The sequence below is a fragment of the Nerophis ophidion genome, linkage group LG03 (assembly GCF_033978795.1).
Source record: "Nerophis ophidion isolate RoL-2023_Sa linkage group LG03, RoL_Noph_v1.0, whole genome shotgun sequence".
NCBI lineage: Eukaryota > Metazoa > Chordata > Actinopteri > Syngnathiformes > Syngnathidae > Nerophis > Nerophis ophidion.
The window spans coordinates 10,355,097-10,364,531 of NC_084613.1; the positions used below are offsets into that span (position 1 = coordinate 10,355,097).

A 9,435-nucleotide genomic window follows, 5' to 3' on the forward strand; every position below is an offset into this window, starting at 1 on the left:
TGTTTTACTTTTATGCGAGGCAACAGAGGGCTAAACAGTAGTGGTGGTTCAAATTTGAAAAAATGCACCAGACTTTTATGAGAGGCAAGAGAGGCCTAGAAAGTAGTAATGGGTCAAATTAAAATATGTATTGGACTTTTATGAGAGGCAACTGAGGGCTAAAAATAGTGATGGGTGAAATAAAAATTTGTATTCGGCTTTTATGAGAGGCAACTAAGGCCTAAAAAATGTAATGGGTCGAATTAAAATTGGTGTTTTACTTTTATGCGAGGCAACAGAGGGCTAAACAGTAGTGGTGGGTCAAATTAAAAAAAAATGCATCAGACTTTTATGAGAGGTAACAGAGGGCTAAAAAGTAGTAATGGGTCAAATTAAAATATGTATTGGACTTTTATGAGAGGCAACTGAGGACTAAAAATAGTGATGGGTGAAATACAAATTTGTATTCGGCTTTTATGAGAGGCAACCAAGGGCTAGAAAATGTAATGGGTCTAATTAAAATTGGTATTTTACTTTTATGCGAGGCAACAGAGGGCTAAACAGTAGTGGTGGGTCAAATTTTAAAAAATGCATCAGACTTTTATGAGAGGCAACAGAGGGCTAGAAAGTAGTAATGGGTCAAATTAAAATATGTATTGGACTTTTATGAGAGGCAACTGAGGGCTAAAAAGAGTGATGGGTGAAATAAAAATTTGTATTCGGCTTTTATGAGAAGCAACCAAGGGCTAGAAAATGTAATGGGTCAAATTAAAATTGGTATTTTACTTTTATGCGAGGCAACAGAGGGCTAAACAGTAGTGGTGGGTCAAATTTTTAAAAATGCATCAAACTTTTATGAGAGGCAACAGAGGGCTAAAAAATAGTGATGGGTAAAATTATAAATTTGTATTAGACTTTTATGAGAGGCAACAGAGGGCTATAAAGTAGTAATGGGTCAAATTAAAATATGTATTGGACTTTTATGAGAGGCAACCGAGGGCTAAAAATACTGATGGGTGAAATAAAAATTTGTGTTCGACTTTAATGAGAAGCAACCAAGGGCTAAAAAATGTAATGGGTCAAATTAAAATTGGCGTTTTACTTTTATGAGAGGCAACCGAGGGCTAAAAAGTAGTGATGTGTCAAATAAAAATTGTATTACACTTTTACGCGAGGCAACCGAGAGGTAAGAAATAGTAATGGGTCAAATACACATTTGTATCGGACTTTTATGAGAAGCAGCCGAGGGCTAAAATGTTGTAATGGGTTAAATTAAAATTTGTATCAGACTTTTATGAGAGGCAACCGAGGGCTAAAAAGTAGTAATGGGTCAAATTAAAATTTGTATCAGACTTTTATGAGAGGCAACCGAGGGCTAAAAAGTAGTGATGGGTAAAATAAAAATTAGTATTAGACTTTTATGAGAGGCAACCAAGCGCTAAAAAGTAGTGATGGGTCAAATTAAAATGTGTATTGTACTTTTATGAGAGGCAACCGAGGGCGGAAAATTAGTAATAGGTGAAATAAAAATTAGGGATGGTTGTTCCGAGTCCTCTGCAAAGTTACGGTCTATTAGCAAACGAGCACCTATTGACAGTAGCAGAACTACCTCGGTTTAGCACAGCAATGAGAATGTCCACTAAGATTTGTATTTGAATTTTATGAGAGGCAACCGACAATAAGCAGAGTCCTCTGGGGCTTGGGTTCTGTGCCGGAAGCCTTAGAAGGTACAGAACGTTTGGACGACATTTGAAGGATTTAAATCGATAGAAATGTTGGCAGAGCTAAAACAAACAGGAGGCTGAGCCAATCAGCTGTCAGGACAGAGAACACAGTGCGTTGTGATTGGTTCGCCCACCAGCCTATTACGTGCCAAACCGGTGTGATGAGACGTGTAAAATAAACACTTTGAAAAGTTCTGAATCCATGCTGAATTTATGAAAGTAATATTGTCGCAAAACTATTTGCAATTGTGCGATTAAATCGGATTCACGTGTCCGTCTACTAATGTGTGCGTCTGTAACGCAATCTCTGTGTGTAATCACATCTTCCTGTGTGCGTTTTCATTTGTGTGTCCGTATTCCGAATTGTGTTAATGCATTAGTGTTATTCTGTGTTGAAGCCCCGCCTTTACACTCTCAAATTCTCCTAACCCCAGCCCAAACCACAACCCTGACCCCAACCCTAACCCTCTAACCCTCTAACCCTCTCAGTGACACACACCTGTCAACGATGTGGCGACATGTACGTGGGCGAGATGGGCAATACCTTAGCTAGGAGATTCGCCCAACATAAGTACAACATCGTTAGACACAAAAATACCTATACTCACCTGGTCCAGCACTTTGTCCGACACGGGTGGTCTTCCGTCCGGGCAACTGTCGTCCAGACGAACCCCAGATGGAGCCTCGCAAACGCCGCAGGGCGGAGCTCATTTGGATCGCCAAGTTGGGCACCAGACATTCGGGAGGGCTTAAATGAGGTGTGAGTGAGAGCCAATTGGATTGTTGATGGACTGTGCACATTCCCTCTTCCTAACCCTAACTAACCCCAACCCCGACCCTAACCCCCTCAGTGACATACACCTCTCCCTAACCCTAACGCAAACCTAACCCTCTCAGTAATGCACACCTATCCCTGACACTAACTCAAACCTAATTTCAACCCTGTCCCTAACCCTCTCAGTGACACACACCTGTCCCTAACGCTAACCCAAACCTTACCCTATCCCTCTCAGTAAGGCACACCTATTCCTAGCCATAGCTCAAACCTAACCCAAACCTAACCTTGACCCTGACCCTAACCCTCTCAGTGACACACACCTGTTTCTCACCCTAACCCAAACTTAACCCTAACCCTGACCCTAACCCAAACCTAACCCTAACCCTCTCAGTGAGGCAACCCTATCCCTAATCATAACCCAAACCTAACCCTCTCTGTGACTCTCAGTGACACACACCTGTCCCTAACCCTAACCCACACCTAACCCTCTCAGTGACGCACACCTATCCCTAAAACCTAACTGAAACCTAACCCTGACCCTAACCCTTTCAGCGATGCACACCTATCCCTAACCCTAACTCAAACCTAACCCTGACCCTGGCCCTAACCCTCTCAGTGACACACACCTGTCCCTAACCCTAAAACTAAATCCAACCCTGACTCTGACCCTAACCCTTTCATAGACACACACCTGTCCCTAACCCAAACTTAACCCTGATCCTAACCCTTTCATGGACGTACACCTATCCCCAACCCTATCTCAAACCTAACCCTGACCCTGACCCTCTCAGTGACACACACCTGTCCCTAACCCTAAAACTAAATCCAACCCTGACTCTGACCCTAACCCTTTCATAGACACACACCTGTCCCTAACCCAAACTTAACCCTGATCCTAACCCTTTCATGGACGTACACCTATCCCCAACCCTAGCTCAAACCTAACCCTGACTCCGACCCTCTCAGTGACACACACCTGTCCCTAACCCTAAAACTAAATCCAACCCTGACTCTGACCCTAACCCTCTCATTGACACACACCTGTCCCCAACCCAAACTTAACCCTGATCCTAACCCTCTCAGCGATGCACACCTATCCCTAACCCTAACTCAAACCTAACCCTGACCCTGACCCTCTAATTGACACACACCTGTCCCTAACCCTAAAACTAAATCCAACCCTGACTCTGATCCTTACCCTCTCATAGACACACACCTGTCCCTAACCCAAACTTGACCCTGATCCTAACCCTTTCATGGACATACACCTATCCCCAACCCTAGCTCAAACCTAACCCTGACCCTGACCCTCTCAGTGACACACACCTGTCCCTAACCCTAAAACTAAATCCAACCCTGACTCTGACCCTAACCCTCTCATAGACACACACCTGTCCCCAACCCAAACTTAACCCTGATCCTAACCCTTTCAGGGACCCTAGCTCAAACCTAACCCTGACCCTGACCCTCTCAGTGATACACACCTGTCCCTAACCCGAACCTAACCCTGACCCTAACCCTCTCAGTGACACACACCTCTTTCTAACCCTAAACTCTAACCCTGACCCTAACCCTCTCAGTGACACACTATTTATCTAACATGTGTTTGTCACTGCATTTAACGCCCGATTCGATTTCTTCCAGGGTCCTTGGGGGATCCTGCGTTTGGCTTGGCGTCGCCTGGACAGGTTGTAGACGGACCGTGCAAACCCTCCTCTTCCCCTAACCCTAACCCCAACCCCAACCCTAACCCTCTCAGTGACACACACCTGTCCCGAACTCTAACCCTGACCCCATTGTGTTCTGCGTCCTGATTGGCTAAGGAACTGTAGACCCTTAATGACCAAAATTCAACGGTCAAATCAACGTCACAACCTGACATTGCATAAACGTTGTCAAAAACAATGTTGTTTCAACGTTGTATTTGTGTTGTGGAAGATTGTTTGGGAGGAAACATGGAGAAAATAGGTAAGAAGAACAGTGGGTGTTAGTTAGCACACTGCTTCCCCTTGAAAGCAGGAGTGTGCAGAGACCAAGGTGCTAGTAGTACTCACAGGCAGCTCCCCCTCTCAGATTGATTGTGGATGTTGGGAATGATGTGCTAAGTGATTTTTGAGATGCTCCAAATGGCTCCCAGAGCGGGTCTCCTCTTCCCGTTTCCGGGCGAGATCAATGGAGTAGAAAGCTTGCGAGGGAGAGAAAGAGAGAGAGAGAGAGAGAGAGAGATGACATCTCGCCTTGTGCGGAGTGATAATCGCGTTGTCTGCGAGGAAGACCACCGTGATTGCTCATCAGACTAAATCGGGGGGGTCGGCAACCCACGACTTTGAAAGATCCACATTGGACCAAAAATACAAGAAAGTAATCTGTCTGGAGCCGCAAAAAATCAAAAGTCCTATATAAGTGTTATAATGAAGGCAACAATGATGCAAGTGTCTATATTAGCCTACTATCAAAATGACTTTAAAAGTCCTATATAAGTGTTATAATGAAGGCAACAATGATGCAAGTGTCTATATTAGCCTACTATCAAAATGACTTTAAAAGTCCTATATAAGTGTTATAATGAAGACAACACATGATGTAAGTGTCTATATTAGCTATATTAGCCTACTATCAAAATGACTTTAAAAGTCCTATATAAGTGTTATAATGAAGGCAACAATGATGCAAGTGTCTATATTAGCCTACTATCAAAATGACTTTAAAAGTCCTATATAAGTGTTATAATGAAGACAACACATGATGCAAGTGTCTATATTAGCCTACTATCAAAATTAATTTAAAAGTCTTGCATAAGTGTTATAATGAAGACAACACATGATGTAAGTGTCTGTGTTAGCCTACTATCAAAATGACTTTAAAAGTCTTACATAAGTGTTACAATGAAGACAATAATGATGTAAGTGTCTATATTAGCTATATTAGCCTACTATTAAAATGACTTTAAAAGTCATGTATAAGTGTTATAATGAAGACAACACATGATGTAAGTGTCTATATTAGCATACTATCAACATGACTTTAAAAGTCTTATATAAGTGTTATAATGGAGGCAACACATGACATAAGTGTCTATATTAGCTAAATTATCTTACTATCAAAATGACTTTAAAAGTCTTATATAAGTGATATTATGAAGACAACACATGATTCAAGTGTCTATATTAGCCTACTATTAAAATGACTTTAAAAGTCATGTATAATTGTTATAATAGAGGCAACACATGATATAAGTGTCTATATTAGCCTACTATCAAAATGACTTTAAGTCTTGTATAAGTGTTATAATGAAGGCAACACATGATGTAAGTGTTTATATTAGCTATATTAGCCTACTATCAAAATTAATTTAGTCTTATATAAGTGTTATAATGAAGACAACACATGATGTAAGTGTCTATATTAGCCTACTATCAACATGACTTTAAAAGTCTTATATAAGTGTTATAATGAAGACAACACATGACATAAGTGTCTATATTAGCTAAATTATCTTACTATCAAAATGACTTTAAAAGTCTTATATAAGTGTTCTTATGAAGACAACACATGATTCAAGTGTCTATATTAGCCTACTATTAAAATGACTTTAAAAGTCATGTATAATTGTTATAATAGAGGCAACACATGATATAAGTGTCTATATTAGCCTACTATCAAAATGACTTTAAAAGTCTTGTATAAGTGTTATAATGAAGGCAACACATGATGTAAGTGTTTATATTAGCTATATTAGCCTACTATCAAAATTAATTTAGTCTTATATAAGTGTTATAATGAAGACAACACATGATGTAAGTGTCTATATTAGCCTACTATCAACATGACTTTAAAAGTCTTATATAAGTGCTATAATGGAGGCAACAAATGACATAAGTGTCTATATTAGCTAAATTATCTTACTATCAAAATGACTTTAAAAGTCTTATATAAGTGTTTTAATGAAGGCAACACATGATGTAAGTGTCTATATTAACCTAGTATCAGAATGACTTTAAAAGTCTTATGTAAGTGTTATAATGAAGGCAACACATGATGCAAGTGTCTATATTAACCTACTATCAAAATGACTTTAAAAGTCTTACATAAGTGTTACAATGAAGACAACAATGATGTAAGTGTCTATATCAGCTATATTAGCCTACTATCAAAATGACTTTAAAAGTCATATATAAGTGTTATAATTGAGGCAACACATGATGTAAGTGTCTATATTAGCCTACTATCAAAATGACTTTAAAAGTCTTGTGTAAGTGTTATAATGAAGGCAACACATGATGTGTTTATATTAGCCTACTATCAAAATTGATTTAGTCTTATATAAGTGTTATAGTGAAGGCAACACATGATGTAAGTGTCTATATTAGCCTACTATCAAAATTAATTTAAAAGTCTTATGTAAGTGTGATAATGAAGACAACACATGACGTAAGTGTCTATATTGGCTATATTAGCCTACTATCAAAATGACTATGTGTCGCAGGCTGACGCAAATCTATGTTGACAAGTAATATTTATTCTACACATTTTTACAACATTGGAAAACATTAGTACAACTTCTCAGAAGGTGAGATAACTCCTGGAAATGACTGGCTTTTAATGCCCAAAGGTGTAGTAGATGTGTGTGTCCAAGTTAAAGGAAAAGGCTGGCTGTCTTCTTCTAGCGGATTTATTACAATCTAACGTTTGCTGTGGTCTGGAACAACAACTCAACAACTATGAGAAATGCAGCCAATATTACACACAGATAATGTGTCATGAGACATGCAAAACATGCACTGACCAAATATGCCTGATTAGCACTCCCTAACAAGTCAACAACATCCACAAAGCTCACTCTTGTGGATTCACGCACAGCATAAAACGTTTGGTGGACAAAATGATACAAAGGAGTAGTGGCATAAATCACGTCTTTTTGTGGCCTACACGCAAACAAACTGCCGCATCACGGTCCACGCAACTATGGCGAGTTCTAGGGGCCGTGGAAATGAGTCGGACAAAACGGCGCTCGGCCAAATACTCTCATCAGTGAAGCATAAAGACAAATAAAAAGTGGGATTTCTAACATTTAGGAAGGTTTGTGTCGTGTTTGTCCTCCTACAGACACCATATTACAACAAAAAATATATTTTTCTACCCATTTCTATTACCATTTCCGTACATTTTTTTAAAAAGCTCCATGGAGGCACCAGGGCACCGCTTGTGGATCCAGAGCCGCGGGTTGCCGACCCCCGGACTAAACAAACGTATTCAAGTCCTTCTAATCAGGGCTTAAAGTCCTTCTCTGTGTCATGACTTGCTTAATATTTCAAAAGGTTTTATGTAAGGTGTTCTTACCTTATAGTCGTCCTGAGTGGCACACCTTCAAAAAAAAAACCAGACGAGACGGTCCTTAAAAAAAGGCGCCTGGGAATCGTGGGGAGGACTTAACTGTGCACTTTGTCGGCATCCTGGCCCGAGTGGACCGTGCTGGACCAGGGATCTTGTGCTAATGACTCGTAAGCATCTTACCGTGGAGTGGGGGGTGGAGTCATCTGCACGCCACTTCCATTTTTACCACAGCCTGCACACACACAAAAAAATATGGGTTATTTTGATAACCCAATTTATGAGTGTTGGGTTGAATTTTGGAGTTATTTTCATTTAGAGCAATCTATTTTTATGGGTTAAAAGGGTATTATTTTTACTCAATTTCTGGGTTTTTAAACTCTGACCCATTTCTGGGTTGTTTTTCAACAGTAACACAATTTTGGGTAAAAGGCATTTTTTTAAATTTATTTATTAAAAATTACTTTTTCTGGAAGGGAATTTTATTATGGATTATAATGGGTTTGTCCTTTTCTGAACCAGCAGTTGGGTTAAAATTTGGGTTACTTTTTAAGCCAACATTTTTTAGTGTGGACACATTATAAAAATACTGGGTTATTTTGACAACCCAATTTATGAGTTGCGAGTGTTGGGTTAAACTTTGGAGTTCTTTTCATTTAGATCAATCTATTTTTATGGGTTAAAAGGGTATTATTTTTACTCAATCTCTGGGTTTTTAAACTCTGACCCATTTTTGGGTTGTTTTTCAACAGTAACGCAATTTTGGGTAAAAGGCTTTTTTTTTTTTTATTTATTAAAAATTACTTTTTCTTGAAGGGAATTTTATAATGGATTATAATGGGTTTGTCCTTTTCTGAACCAGCAGTTGGGTTAAAATTTGGGTTACTTTTTAAGCCAACATATTTTAGTGTGGACACATTAAAAAAATACTGGGTTATTTTGACAACACAATTTATGAGTTGCGAGTGTTGGGTTAAATTTTGGAGTTATTTTCATTTAGAGCAGTCTATTTTTATGGGTTGAAAGGGTATTATTTTTACTCAATTTCTGGGTTTTTAAACTCTGACCCATTTTTGGGTTGTTTTTCAACAGTAACGCAATTTTGGGTAAAAGGCTTTTTTTTTTTTTTTATTTATTAAAAATTACTTTTTCTTGAAGGGAATTTTATAATGGATTATAATGGGTTTGTCCTTTTCTGAACCAGCAGTTGGGTTAAAATTTGGGTTACTTTTTAAGCCAACATATTTTAGTGTGGACACATTAAAAAAATACTGGGTTATTTTGACAACCCAATTTATGAGTTGCGAGTGTTGGGTTAAATTTTGGAGTTATTTTCATTTAGAGCAATCTATTTTTATGGGTTAAAAGGGTATTATTTTTACTCAATTTCTGGGTTTTTAAACTCTGACCCATTTCTGGGTTGTTTTTCAACAGTAACACAATTTTGGGTAAAAGGCATTTTTTTTAATTTATTTATTAAAAATTACTTTTTCTGGAAGGGAATTTTATTATGGATTATAATGGGTTTGTCCTTTTCTGAACCAGCAGTTGGGTTAAAATTTGGGTTACTTTTTAAGCCAACATTTTTTAGTGTGGACACATTATAAAAATACTGGGTTATTT

At 38.6% G+C, this 9,435-nt stretch overlaps 1 long non-coding RNA gene across 1 annotated transcript; it reads right to left on the minus strand.

Moving 5' to 3' along the window:
• Positions 1-4,231: 4,231 nt before the first annotated feature.
• LOC133548708 (uncharacterized) lies at positions 4,232-8,159 on the minus strand. The gene is made up of 3 exons (XR_009805918.1): positions 7,822-8,159; positions 4,536-4,666; positions 4,232-4,356 (listed from the first exon to the last, which is right to left on the minus strand). It is a non-coding gene; the product is annotated as an uncharacterized LOC133548708 (long non-coding RNA).
• Positions 8,160-9,435: the final 1,276 nt, after the last annotated feature.